The sequence below is a fragment of the Camelina sativa genome, chromosome 3 (genome assembly GCF_000633955.1).
Source record: "Camelina sativa cultivar DH55 chromosome 3, Cs, whole genome shotgun sequence".
Lineage (NCBI taxonomy): Eukaryota > Viridiplantae > Streptophyta > Magnoliopsida > Brassicales > Brassicaceae > Camelina > Camelina sativa.
In genome coordinates, this window is record NC_025687.1 from 21,903,257 (window position 1) to 21,917,758 (window position 14,502).

The 14,502-nt window shown below is 39.5% G+C and overlaps 2 pseudogenes; both read right to left on the reverse strand.

The window, feature by feature from the left end:
* The window catches only part of LOC109130728, an 8,519-nt pseudogene extending 4,123 nt beyond the window's left edge, over positions 1-4,396 (reverse strand).
* On the reverse strand, positions 6,947-14,302 carry LOC109130730 (annotated as a pseudogene).

Genomic DNA, 14,502 nt, shown 5'->3' on the forward strand with positions numbered 1-14,502 from the left:
ACTCAGGTTTAGCCAAGAACGGAGGTTCAGACAGGTAAGCTTTCAGCTGAGCGAATGCTTCTTCGCACTTCGTATCCCATAAGAAGTTCTTCCCCCCTTTCCTCAAAAACTGGTAGAACGGGAGGCACTTGTCTGTAGACCGGGAGATGAAGCGGTTGAGGGCGGCGATCCGTCCGTTAAGACTTTGCACTTCGCGTAAAGTCCTAGGAGAACTCATTGACAAGAAAGCGTTAATTTGCCTCGGGTTTGCTTCAATTCCTCGTTCTGTAACGATGTATCCCAGAAACTTCCCCGATGGGACTGCAAAGGTGCACTTCGTGGGGTTAAGCTGCATCCCGAACTGGTTCAAGATGTCGAAGCAAACTTTCAAATCTGCGAGATGCGAGCTAGCTTCCATAGACTTTACCAACATGTCGTCAATGTAGACTTCCATGGTTTTTCCGAGCTGGTGCTCGAACATTCGGTTTACTAGTCTCTGGTAGGTTGCTCCAGCGTTCTTTAACCCAAAAGGCATCACCTTGTAACAGTAAATCCCACGGTCCGTAATGAATGCGGTCTTTTCCTAGTCATCCGGGTTCATAAGGATTTGATTGTAACCGGAGAAGGCATCCATGAAAGACATCAGCTCGTGGCCCGAAGTGGACTCAACTAGCCTGTTTATATGCGGAAGTGGAAAGCTGTCCTTAGGGCAAGCCTTATTCAAGTCGGTAAAATCGACGCAAACTCGTGATTTTCCATTCTTTTTCTTGACTACCACTGTGTTCGCGAGCCATTCAGGGTACTTTACTTCGCGTATCTGCCCCGCTTTATGTAAACGTTCCACCTCCTTGTTAACGATTTCAGCTCGCTCAGGACCCAGTTTTCTTTGCTTTTGCTTTATAGGTCTGAATGTTGGGTCAACGTTTAGCTCGTGCGAGATTACCTCCGGACTGATACCGGGCATTTCATCTACGGACCACGCAAAGGTGGCCATATTTTCTTTCAGAAAGGTTACCAAACTGGCGCGGAGCTCGTCATCCAACCCAGCTCCAATCTTGATTTCCTGATCTGGAAACTTATCGTTGATGAAAATCGGCTCAGTGAGGTCGCCTTTTAATTGCTTCCGAACTGGGTTCTTCGGGACCTCGAGCTGTGGTTGCTATTGAACCAGGAGCTTGTGACTCGCGAGGTAGCAGCTCCTTGCCGTCCTTTGGCTCCCTAGAATCTCTCGAACTCCTTGCGGGGTTGGAAATTTGACGCACTGATGGTACGTCGAGGCTACTGCCTTCATCTGATAGAGCCAAGGTGTTCCCATAATAACGTTTTAGGCCACAGGTCGGTCAAAGACCGTAAATTCCACCATTTTTACCACTCCTTGAGTGGACACCGGTAGTGTTATTGTGCCCAATGACATCAATGTCTCGCTCGTGAATGAAACCAAAGGTGAGGGTGGTCCCACAATGTGCTCTCTCCCGATACCCATTCTAGCAAGCGTCTCGAGGAATATCAAATCTACAGAACTCCTAGTATCTATTAGGATCCGGCACACTTCGTGGTTCGCCACGTCTAGTGATATGACGAGTGCATCATCGTGCGGAGTGTCTAGTTCCTCGGTTTCCTTCTCGAAGAAAGTGACTTCAGGTAGGTAACTTGTTTTGACCTTAGCTCGCTTCGGCTGAGGGCTCGTGAGCTTCCGCTGATGGTATTTGATTGCAGTGATGGAGTTTCGAAAAAGGCGCGACCCCCCATTATGACGTCTATTCTTTTCTTGGGGGCTTCATTCCCATCTGATTGTTTCAGTTTCTTCGAAGGTGGAGCGTCTTCGTCCATCTCGGGGGCTGTCTTCTGCTCCAACTCCTCGATTGTTACATTCGGCATCTCTCCTGCCACGTACTTTTCTCCGAGAAGGTGCATCAATTTCTTGCAGTCACGAGTGGAGTGGCTATTGGTTTTGTGGAGCTCGCAGTACGTGTCCTCATCTCGGACCCATTTGTTACTTGGGAGTACTCCACTCTTGGAGCGTGGTGAAAATGGAGGTTTGGATGGCAAACTCTTTGGAGAATTCTTCTTGGGAGATTGATTGACTGCGAATGTGCTAGGTCCGGACTTCGGAGTCGTAGGTAGAGTCTTTTTAGCGGGTTCTTCGAATCGAGGTTTGCATGCAGGTGGAACTTTATGTTTTAGTGCGGCGGCGACCTTGTCTTCCTCTAAAATTATCCAGTTTGAAGCCTGGTGTAAGGCGTCCTGAATGGTTGGGAACCGATTTACGGTTAGCTCTTCGCGGAAACGAGATTCATGCCAGAGGCCATTTTTAGCGCAACCAAAGCAGTCGAGTCCGAGAGTCCTGGGATCTGAACCTGGATTTCTGAACCTGGATTTCCTTGAACTTTGTTATATAAGACCGGAGAGACTCTCCGGCATTTTGTCTCAAGTTCCAAAGCTGAGCGTCTGTTACCGCGGTTTAGATTAAGCTAGAATACTGCTTAATGAAAGAGGTCAACAGGTCCGTGAAGTTGTTTATGGAGCCGGCTGCTAGAGATGCGAACCAAAGTAAAGCCGGCCCGCAAAACGTCTCTGCGAACAACTTGCAGTATCCATCGTCTACTTCATGAGGTTCGAGGTCCACGCGGCTAGCTGTTAACAAGAAAGTCTTAAGATGACTGGTCGGATCTCCCTTTCCCTCGTAGCTCGAGAACTTAATTTTACCAGTATCTTTGATGCGGACTCGGGCTACTTGGTCGGAGAAAGGAGTTCTCTTTGACTCCTCGATCACTCGAAAAATATCCGGAGCTGAAGTGGTTGCACTGTGCATCACAGACCGCATGTCCCTGATTTTGCTCTGCATGCGGAAGATCTCGGGATTGGTGACGTAACCAGGAGTCGAAGTGTTTCCGCCCACAGGGGGAGGGAGACGAACTGGGACTTCGGAGGATCCAGCAATATCGAGCTGAACCGGAGTGTGGCTATTGCCGACTAGCGGTGGCGCTGCTTGAGTACTTAGCTGGGGTGGGAAAGTATTTCCAGAGCACGTTGGTGAGGGTTTTGATCGAAAGACAGGAGATCGACCAGATCGGCGTATGTGCGGTGAGAGGCTGTCGGCTACTGACGTAATGATTGTCTCCAAACGGATGGAGACATGTCCCTCCAGGCTGTCAAAACGCTCGATGAGAGTAGCCAAGGTTGCTTGCTGGCGGTCGGACTTCTCAGACAAGTCCTGCAAAAGTTTCTGGATAGCCGCCAAAGTTACCTGATTGGAAGAGTCGGTAGCCATAGCGGTGTTTGGATGAAGTGGGTTCGGATATGAAGTCGGAACTAATAAGAGTATAGGTGATAACCCCCCTCTCTCTAGCGCCAAATGTGGGAACTGAGAGGAGTTCTCTCCTCTCAGAGTGATTTATGTGTTGAGGTGCTTATCACCGTTAAGAGTTCTGAACTGAAAGAGAGTGTTTGAATGCTAAAATTGTATATTACTGCCTGAGAGAAAAAATGTTCGATGTCCCACAAAGACTCCCCCCTTACATATTTATACAGACCAATTAATTACCCAATTAATGCGTAGTTAATTTTACACGATTCTCGCGTCCTAATTAATCCACTTGAATGCTGGAATCTTTGACCGAGCTCGAGCTGCGAGCTGGCTAATATGACGCCTCTCCGCGCTTTCTTCTACTGTCTGGGCCTGATAGGCCGACCAGTGCTACACCCTTGGCCCGTTTAGCGTGCCCGGCCCAAACCCTCTGCCTATTATCCGAGATGACGAATCGTTGGTACAATACGTGGATACCTTATTTCGAACAAGCTGATGAAATACGGATCCGTGGTGATTGATAACCAAAGCTTCGACACGCAACTAAACCTCGCAACAGATCCAGAGGAAACGACAATGTTGATTGTGTTCTTTAATTTGTCTTTTGGAGACTTTTATCTTCTCTTTTTGTTGCTCCATCTTTGGTGAAAACGCTAATTTGTTCAGCTTTGCATTGATTTCCACCTTTTCCTATAACTCTTGCTAATTTGTTCAGCTTTGCATTGATTTCCACCTTTTGTTACACAATACGAAAATAGTTTCAATATTAACGGAAAGAAAAAATGGTTGATATTTCTATGGGATTATTAGAAGAATAATTGTTGTGAACCCATTCATTCACCTCCCCATATATATTTAAGACAATAAAAATTTGTCACAATATACTTAAGGGATTTATTTTTAAGAAAAAACTAAAATTAAAATAAATAAAAAATAAAAAATCATTAATAAACGTAACAATGCGTTAACGGCGTCGCAGTCTTTTCTTTTTAGGGTTTTGACGAACAACTATAATGGCCATTGTCATACCTTTACCTTCTCTTCACGTTTCTTCCTCTGAATACATACACACACAAAAGAGGGTGGAGGGTGCGAATTGGAGAGGTTCATGCTGATTAAAAAGAGAAGGTAAGGTATATGTATCAGTGGCCATTATAGTTTTTCGTCAAAAACCTAAAAAGAAAAGACTGCAATGTTAACGCAGTGTTATGTTTATTAATGATTTTTCTTTTATTCGTTGTTTGTTTATTTTTACTTTTTTAGATTAAATATTTTCTAAAAAAATTAATCCCTTAAGTATATTGTAACATGGCATATTTTTATTGGTTAAAATATCCGGAGGTGAGTATATGAGTTGAACCCAAAAAGTGTTCCAAACTGAATGGCGAAAACTCTACCTTATTTCTAAGGGTTTGTTTGCATATTAGTACATTTTGGAAACTTAATTGGCAAACTAATACATTTACTATTCAAAATTAGAAAACTAGGTGTTGTGTAATAGAGAATGTGTGAGATAGAAGAGATTGTGGGACATAGGCTTAGATGAGAAGATTACAAAAAGGGGTATGTGTGTGTGGGTGTGAAATAAAGTTTTTTTTCTTTCAATCATAATTATTCAAATAATTGTTAATATAATTTTATTTAGATACAAAAAACTCTATATTTTTTCTTTACAATTTGATAAGAATTTTATTTCATAATTTTTCTATATATTATATACATCTTATGTATCCGTACACTTTATTTAGTGTACAAATGTCTATACACTTTATTAAGTTTACAAACACATAATATTAAGTGTACATATGTAATTTGAACAAAACCATTGTGCTACAAATATCTTAAACCCTAAGAATTAAACAAATTACACAAATTACATCTGTACACTTAATAATGTGTACGTACATCTGTACACTTAATAATGTGTACGGACATCTCTACACTTAATAATGTTTACATACATCTGTATACTTATTAATGTGTACGGATACAAAATTTGTAAAAAATATTTAACATTATCAAATAAAATTATCAAACAAAAAATATATCAAATTATAAAGAAAATAAAAACAGAGATTTTTATACATTTTTAAAATTTTCAAAAATCAATTTTAATTACCCAGCATTTTGTTTTTAAGATTGTAGGGAGCATATATTAAAAAAAAAATCAAAGACTAAATGGCATTGTTGTAAATATAAAATGTTGATGAGGGTTGAAAGGTCATGTGAACAGTATAAAACAGTAAAAAATGTGGAATTTGCTAATTGTAAATAGTGATTGTACTAATTTTACAATTATGTTTTGAAAAGTGTCTATTTTTCCAAATAACTCTATATATATACAAAACATCCACTTGTAAAGATCTATATGTTAGGCGGTCTTGTAACTCTAGCAACTATATTAACCTACCTATTTTTATACCTTGTACAAATAACAAAATATTTTCGGAGATAATTACGAAACTCCTTTGTTTCGTTTCTTCAAGACCACTGAAATCTCCTTTCAAGATCTATATGAGATAGGAGAGATTAGAAGATTACCAAAAGGGGTATGTGTGTGTGAGTGTGAAATAAAGTTTTTTTTTTCTTTCAATCATAATTATTCAAATAATTGTTAATATAATTTTTTTTAGAAATTTTTTTAGATACAAAAAAAATCTATATTTTTTCCTTATAATTTGATAAGAATTTTATTTCATAATTTTTATATATATTATATACATCTTATGTATCCGTACACTTTATTTAGTGTACAGATGTCTATACACTTTATTAAGTTTACAAACACACAATATTAAGTGTACATATGTAATTTGAACAAAACCATTGTGATACAAATATCTTAAACCCTAAGAATTAAACAAATTACACAAATTACATCTGTACACTTAATAATGTGTACATCATCTGTACACTTAATAATGTTTACATACTTCTGTATACTTATTAATGTGTATGGATACAAAATTTGTAAAAAATATTTAACATTATCAAACAAAAAATATATCAAATTATAAAGAAAATAAAACAGAGATTTTTATACATTTTTAAAATTTTCAAAAATCAACTTTAATTACCCAGCATTTTGTTTTTAAGATTGTAGGGAGCATATATTAAAAAAAAATCAAAGACTCAATGGCGTTGTTATAAATATAAAATGTTGATGAGGGTTGAAAGGTCATGTGAACAGTATAAAACAGTAAAAAATGTGGAATTTGCTAATTGTAAATAGTGATGGTACTAATTTTACAATTATGTTTTGAAAGGTGTCTATTTTTCCAAATAACTCTATTTCTAATTATCATTTGATTTGATTTTTCTAAGAATAAATTTTATATTTTTGAAGATTTTTCTATAAAAATTAAAATGTCAGCCGGCTTGTATATTATATACTAATTTATTTTACCCATAATAAATATTGTTTTTGTATTTTTATTGGATTATTAGTGAAATAGTTTGTATCTATGGGTAAATAGTGAAATAAAGGTTTTCTTGCATCTATGGGCACATAGGTGAGGCTTGCGCAGTTCATAACAAAGAACTAGTAACGTAACGGGACAGAATCAAAATAATGAACTTGCAATAAAATAAATGTTATTCTAAAAGGAAGAAAAAAACGAAAAAAGTTGTTACAAAGTCATTCGACTCGAAACGTGATTCCTAAATTTGTCCGTTTGTAACTCCATTATTGCGCCTAAATTTGTCTTCTGCGATTCCTTCAAGTGTGACTCTTTTACAGCTTTTTTTCACAGGATCATACAATAAAATAAAATCAGTATATCGAGACGTGGAGTATACGAAAATAAACTCACCAGACTGAGTGCAACCTTTTACTTTCACAAACACACCTATGTGCCCCATAGATGCAATAAAGCCTTTACTCGACCACTTGTGTTTCTCTACATCTTCCAAAATGCAACATGTAATTTTATCACCACCATTACTCAAGCTCTCTGTTCTAACAAAAGCTAAACTCCCCTCATAAGCTATGAGAGGACACTTACGAACATCCACATCCGATGGTAATTGAATCATACCAAACGTTTCAGATCTGACATCAAAGCTCATTAGAACCCAAACACGGGTACAATAAACTATATAATATATAACCCCCTTGATGCATCGCCCATAGGTATGACAGCGAGAACGATGTATAGGTTCAGTTTTGTGAGCAGATCCCAATGTTAACACACGACACACATCAGAACTTCTTCCGTAAGGTATGCACATTACTTTGTGTTTACCTCCAACCGGATCGTATCCTAAAAAAACTGTTAGATCTGATACGCCCAAAATTCGAGGATCACTCAGCCGGACTAAAAAGGATAGAAACTCGCCAAGGTGCAAGGTGCAACAAGGGTGATTTGATCGATTGAGGGGTCGCACAGCAGTTGCGGAAGACTGCTGATATTCCCAACTCCAATCACTGCTAGATATGACACTCTAGTCCAGCAGAAGGAGGCTGTTGTTTGGATATTACACACCAAGAAACAAAGAAATGTTCTAGACAAAGAACAAAGAGATAGACTCTAAAATGAAAAGGAAAATTGGTTGATGATTCTCAAATGAGATTACATGAGTTTATATAGAGATAGAAAACTTGGTCACAAAGCCAAGTATTATTCTTGAAACTAAAACACAATAAAGATAGATAGTTTAATGAAGATTCAACTCTTGAACTTTGTCTTCCCAAGGTGTCCTTCCTAAGTTGAGTTGAACTCAATTTTCGTCACTCCTCTTTGACCACAAAACAAAATGATTATTTTGGGCTTTCTTGGACTTGAATTAGGCTCAAAGTGGGCTGGACTTGATAGGTATCATCCTCAATAGTTCTTCCCATGCTCTCTTTGGCCATAAGCTCTTAAATAAGCACATTTAGTGCATTTTTTAGCCTCTTAGGTTTTGCTCTAGTCATTGGTCCTTCAGGTAAAAGCAATGATTCCTCTGCTACAAGCTCCTCGGGTTCATGCTCAGCTACAAGTTCCTCGGATTCAAGCTCAGCTAAAAGCTCCTCCTCCCTAGCTCCATCCATGATTACATCATCCCCCTCCTCTTGAAAAGGATTTGACCGCAAATCTGGATCATCTGCCACAAATGGAGCCAAATCAGCAACATTAAAAATTGAACTCACTTTGTACTTATCTTGCAAGTCGAGTTTGTAAGCATTGTCACTGATTTTTGTCAAGACTTTGAATGGAACATTGACCCATGGCATTAACTTAGACTCTCTTTCTGCTGGGAAACGTTCTTTTCTCAAGTGTATCCACACTAGATCTCCCTGTTTAAAAACCAATTGACGTCTTCCTTTGTTTGCTTGCTTCTCATATTGCTTTGTCTTTGCTTCAATATTGAGTCGGGCTTTCTCATGAATCTGCTTAACAAGTTCAGCTTTCTTTTTCCCATCCATACTAACTCTTTCACTCAAAGGCAAAGGGATTCGATCCAAAGGCGTTAGAGGATTGAAACCATAGACAATTTGGAAAGGAGAATACTTAGTAGAAGAATGAACTGAATGGTTATATGCAAACTCAACATGAGGCAAACATTCTTCCCAAGATTTGATGTTCTTTTTAATGATAGCACGCAAAAGAGTAGACAAAGTTCTATTCACCACCTCGGTTTGTCCATCAGTTTGAGAATGACAAGTAATTGAAAACAACAGCATAGTTCCTAACTTAGTTCCTAACAGCTTCGTCACTCCTCTTTGACCACAAAACAAAGTGATTATTTTGGGCTTTATTGGACTTGAACTAGGCTCAAAGTGGGCTGGACTTGATAGGTATCATCCCCAATAGTTCTTCCCATGCTCTCTTTGGTCGTAAGCCCATTTAGTGCATTTCTTAGCCTCTTAGCTTTTGCTCTAGTCATTGGTCCTTCAGGTACAACCAATGATTCCTCCGCTACAAGCTCCTCGGGTTCAAGCCCAACTACAAGTTCCTCGGGTTCAAGCTTAGCTAAAAGCTCCTCCTCCCTAGCTCCATCCATGATCACATCAAGATCCTTCCAGCTCATTCTAGGTTTGGGTAAAGTTAAGACCTGTCTCGTGCTAGGGTTACAAACTATTGGCGTTGCTGATTCTTGAAAGCAGAACAAGCCTTGGACAGATTCCGTAGGGGGTAAAATATTATCTAATGGGAATTTGAAATGATAAAGATCAATAGGCTGAGAGCTAGAGTAAGACCTTTTAGAATTCTGAAGTGTATGATGATGTTGCGGAATCGAGGAAACAAACAACTTGTCATTTTCAATTGTGCTGCTATTGTGCTGAAGTTCTGAACAAACCTCCGGCAAAACCCAGCTAGCCCATGAAAGCTCCTTACCTCTCCAACAGTTTTGGGGCTAGGCCAATCACGGATGGCCTTGATCTTTTCTTCATCCACCCTGAGTCCATCAGCACCTACAATAAAACCTAAGAAAACCACGTGATCTGTTCCAAAAGAGCACTTCTTAAGATTTGCAAATAATGTTCCTTACGGTTCTTGCTATAGATAAGAATGTCATCAAAGTAGACAATAACAAAATGACCAATAAAAGATCGCAAGATATGATTCATCAAACGCATGAATGTACTAGGTGCATTAGTAAGGCCAAAAGGCATGACAAGCCACTCATACAATCCTAGCTTAGTTTTGAATGCAGTCTTCCATTCATCACTTTCTTTCATGCGAATTTGGTGATATCCACTTTTCAAATCTATTTTTGAGAAAACAGAAGAACCATGCAATTCATCTAGCATGTCATCAAGCCTAGGGATTGGATGCCTATACTTTACCGTAATATTGTTGATGGCACGGCAGTCTACACACATGCGCCAAGAGCCATCCTTCTTAGGCACAAGGAGAACATGTACAACACATGGGCTTAGGCTCTCCCTGATGTAACATTTTTCAAGAATTTCTCCAATCTGCTTTTGAATTTCCTTTGTTTCAAATGGATTGGTTCGATAAGCCGGCCAGTTTGGAAGTGACGCACCTGGGACGAGATCAATTTGGTGTTCTATACCTCTTATTGGCGGCAAACCGTTAGGGTTTTCTTCTGGAAAGATATATGAGAATTCCTGCAAAACATCTATCAAATCACTCGGGAGCTCCGGTGCAAGGTCATAAAATGCTATTAGTGTTTCTTTATACACAAACAAAAACAATGGATGTTGAGAGTACAAAGATTTCCTTACTTGACTCTCTTTGACAAAGAAGTTAAAGTTCTTAGGAGATACCTCAGGTTTTGCTGGTTTAATTTCTTTGTCTCGGCTTTTTTTCAACTGGACCTGGTCTTGATGGGCCAACGGAGTTAAAGGAACCAGAGTGATCTTCTTTCTTTTATGCTCAAAGCAATGTCGGTTGGTGTAGCCATCATGTATAGTCCTCATGTCAAACTGCCAAGGTCGTCCTAGAAGAATATGGCTTGCATCCATGGGAAGGACATTGCACATGATCTCATCTTCATATCGGCCCGTTTCAGCATGATGGTAAGAGGAACCGTGACTTGCTCCCTGACGTACTGTTCGCCCGTTTCATTCAACCATTCCAGTTTAAAAGGTCACGGATGAGGTCTTGTCTCAAGTCCAAGCTTCCTAACAAGAGTTTCACTAGCAACGTTAGTACAGCTTCCACCGTCAATGATCAAAGAACAAACTTTATCTTTAACTAAACATCTAGAGTGAAAGAGATTCTCCCTTTGTTCTCGGTCATTGGACTTAGGTTGAACGCTTAATGATCTCCTAGTGACCAGAAGTGTCCCTTGAGTTGGATATTCAAACTGCTCTTCCTCTTCGTCAAAGATTGGTCCGAGATCTTCCTCTTTTTCTTTATCGTCCTCAGACTCCACTTCACAGTTGTCTAGGAGGATCATTACCTTTTGATTCGGACATTTGTTGGCATAATGTCCAAGTCCTTGACATTTGAAACACCGAATATCCCTTGCCGGATTGTTGGTCTCGACTGCCTTTCCTTTATCAAGACGAGTAGGAGCATTAGTCTTAAAAACTGAATTTGATGAAGTTGAAGACTTACCTTTATCTTGATAACTTGGTTTTGGAGCAAAAGAAGGTTTAGCAAAACCCTTCCTCTTGGTTTGTTGTTCGATTAGAATCGCCTTGTGCAACATTCCCTCCAAGCTTTCATATTCTTGAAGCTCCATTCTGTCATGAATGTCCGGATTGAGGCCTGCAAGGAATCTGGCCATGGTAGCTTCTAAGGTTTCATCTACGTCTGCCTTGATCATTAAGCTTTTCATTTCCTGGAAATAGTCCTCCACAGATTTGGTTCCTTGAAGCAAGCGTCTGAGTTTTTGGTGGAGATCTATGTGGTAATGAGCCGGCACAAACCGTTTCCTCATCAAGGTAGTGAGCTCATCCCATGAAGCTATTGGTCTTCCTCTGTCCTTCTCATGTGAGTCAAAACTTGATCATACCAGTTAATAGCATAGCCTATAAACTCAGGTTCTGCTAACCTAACCTTCTTGAGTTCAGAGAAATTTGACATTGGAACACTAACTCTATTTTCCTTTCCCATTCTAGATAAACATCCGGATCATTTTTACCTTCAAAGGTTGGAATTTTAAGTTTAAACCACCTAAATTGTCATTTCTTGTACCAAAAGGATTAACATCACCTTGATCACAGTTTCTATGACTTCGTCTAGGTCGGTTGATTGATCGATCATCTTCTTCATTGAACTCCTCTTCTTCAATTTCCTCTTCGGGCTGGTAAGTCCTCCTTGAACGTTCTCTCCTGGCTGCTGATCTAGAACGGGTTTGTTGGCTGTTCTGAATCTCGTCGAGCCTCTGGTGTAGTTCTTCTAGACCTGTGTTCATAAGGTTAGTAATAGTGTCATTCAATGCTCTCATTTGCAAGTTAGATAGCCCAGCGACATAATTCCCTGGCCGATCTCGTTCTCCATCACTTTCCATGGTTTCCTGAAANGTTCTGCTAACCTAACCTTCTTGAGTTCAGAGAAATTTGACATTGGAACACTAACTCTATTTTCCTTTCCCATTCTAGATAAACATCCGGATCATTTTTACCTTCAAAGGTTGGAATTTTAAGTTTAAACCACCTAAATTGTCATTTCTTGTACCAAAAGGATTAACATCACCTTGATCACAGTTTCTATGACTTCGTCTAGGTCGGTTGATTGATCGATCATCTTCTTCATTGAACTCCTCTTCTTCAATTTCCTCTTCGGGCTGGTAAGTCCTCCTTGAACGTTCTCTCCTGGCTGCTGATCTAGAACGGGTTTGTTGGCTGTTCTGAATCTCGTCGAGCCTCTGGTGTAGTTCTTCTAGACCTGTGTTCATAAGGTTAGTAATAGTGTCATTCAATGCTCTCATTTGCAAGTTAGATAGCCCAGCGACATAATTCCCTGGCCGATCTCGTTCTCCATCACTTTCCATGGTTTCCTGAAAACTTAAACACCAAAAGTTAGCAGATAAAAAATCCTCACACAAAAGTGTTTCTCTCAATATTTTTGGTCCTTCAGGTACAAACAATGATTTCTCCGCTACAAGCTCCTCGGGTTCAAGCTCAACTACAAGTTCCTCGGGTTAAGCTCAGCTAAAAGCTCCTCCTCCCTAGCTCCATCCATGATCACATCATCCCCCGCCTCTTGAAAAGGATTTGACCGCTAATCTGGATCATTTGCCACAAATGGAGCCAAATCAGCAACATTAAAAATTGAACTCACTTTGTACTTACCTTGTAAGTCGAGTTTGTAAGCATTGTCACTGATTTTTGTCAAGACTTTGAATGGAACATCGACCCGTGGCATTAACTTAGCCTCTCTTTCTGCTGGGAAACGTTCTTTTCTCAAGTGTATCCACACTAGATCTCCCTCTTTAAACACCAATTGACGTCTTCCTTTGTTTGCTTGCTTCTCATATTCCTTTGTCTTTGCTTCAATATTGAGTCGGGCTTTCTCATGAATCTGCTTAACAAGTTTAGCTTTCTTTTTCCCATCCATACTAATTCTTTCACTCAAAGGCAAAGGGATTAGATCCAAAGGCGTTAGAGGATTGAAACCATAGACAATTTGGAAAGAAGAATACTTAGTCGCAGAATGAACTGAATGGTTATATGCAAACACAACATGAGGCAACCATTCTTCCCAAGATTTGATGTTCTTTTTAATGATAGCACGCAAAAGAGTAGACAAAGTTCTATTCACTACCTCGGTTTGTCCGTCAGTTTGAGAATGACAAGTAGTTGAAAACAACAGCTTAGTGCCTAACTTAGTTCCTAACAGCTTCGTCACTCCTCTTTGACCACAAAACAAAGTGATTATTTTGGGCTTTCTTGGACTTGAACTAGGCTTAAAGTGGGCTGGACTTGATAGGTATCATCCTCAATAGTTCTTCCCATGCTCTCTTTGGCCATAAGCTCTTGAGTAAGCCCATTTAGTGCATTTCTTAGCCTCTTAGCTTTTGCTCTAGTCATTGGTCCTTCAGGTACAAGCAATGATTCCTCCGCTACAAGCTCCTCGGGTTCAAGCTCAGCTACAAGTTCCTCGGGTTCAATCTCAGCTAAAAGCTCCTCCTCCCTAGCTCCATCCATGATCACATCAAGATCCTTCCAGCTCATTCTAGGTTTGGGTAAAGTTAAGACCTGTCTCGTGCTAGGGTTACAAACTATTGGCGTTGCTGATTCTTGAAAGAAGAACAAGCCTTGTACAGATTCCGTAGGGGGTAGATATTATCTAATGGGAATTTGAAATGATAAATATCAATAGGCTGAGAGCTAGAGTAAGACCTTTTAGAATTCTGAAGTGTATGGTGATGTTGCGGAATCGAGGAAACAAACAACTTGTCGTTTTCAATGAAGATGGTTAAAAGACACGGTCGTGGGTACCGAGACTCGAATGAATTGATGAAATACGGATCCGTGGTGATTGATAACCAAAGCTTCGACACGCAACGAATCCTCGCAATAGATTTCTCAGGCAGCCTTAAGAGTATCTATGAGGTTAGATCTATAGGAAAGTACCAAGTTAATTTTGGTATTTTGGAGACTTTTCTCTCCATCTTTAGTAGTCAAAACCCTAATTAATAGACTTAGGACCTTTTCTGTATATATATACACCATAGGCTTTAGGTTATTTTTTATTTTTTTTAATAATGATTTAATGTAATTAAGAATCTAAACATAATTCATTTTTGGATGATTCTAAATCGTGGATTTAATTCTCCTAATAATACCAATTTTCAATATTCTCTTAATCTTC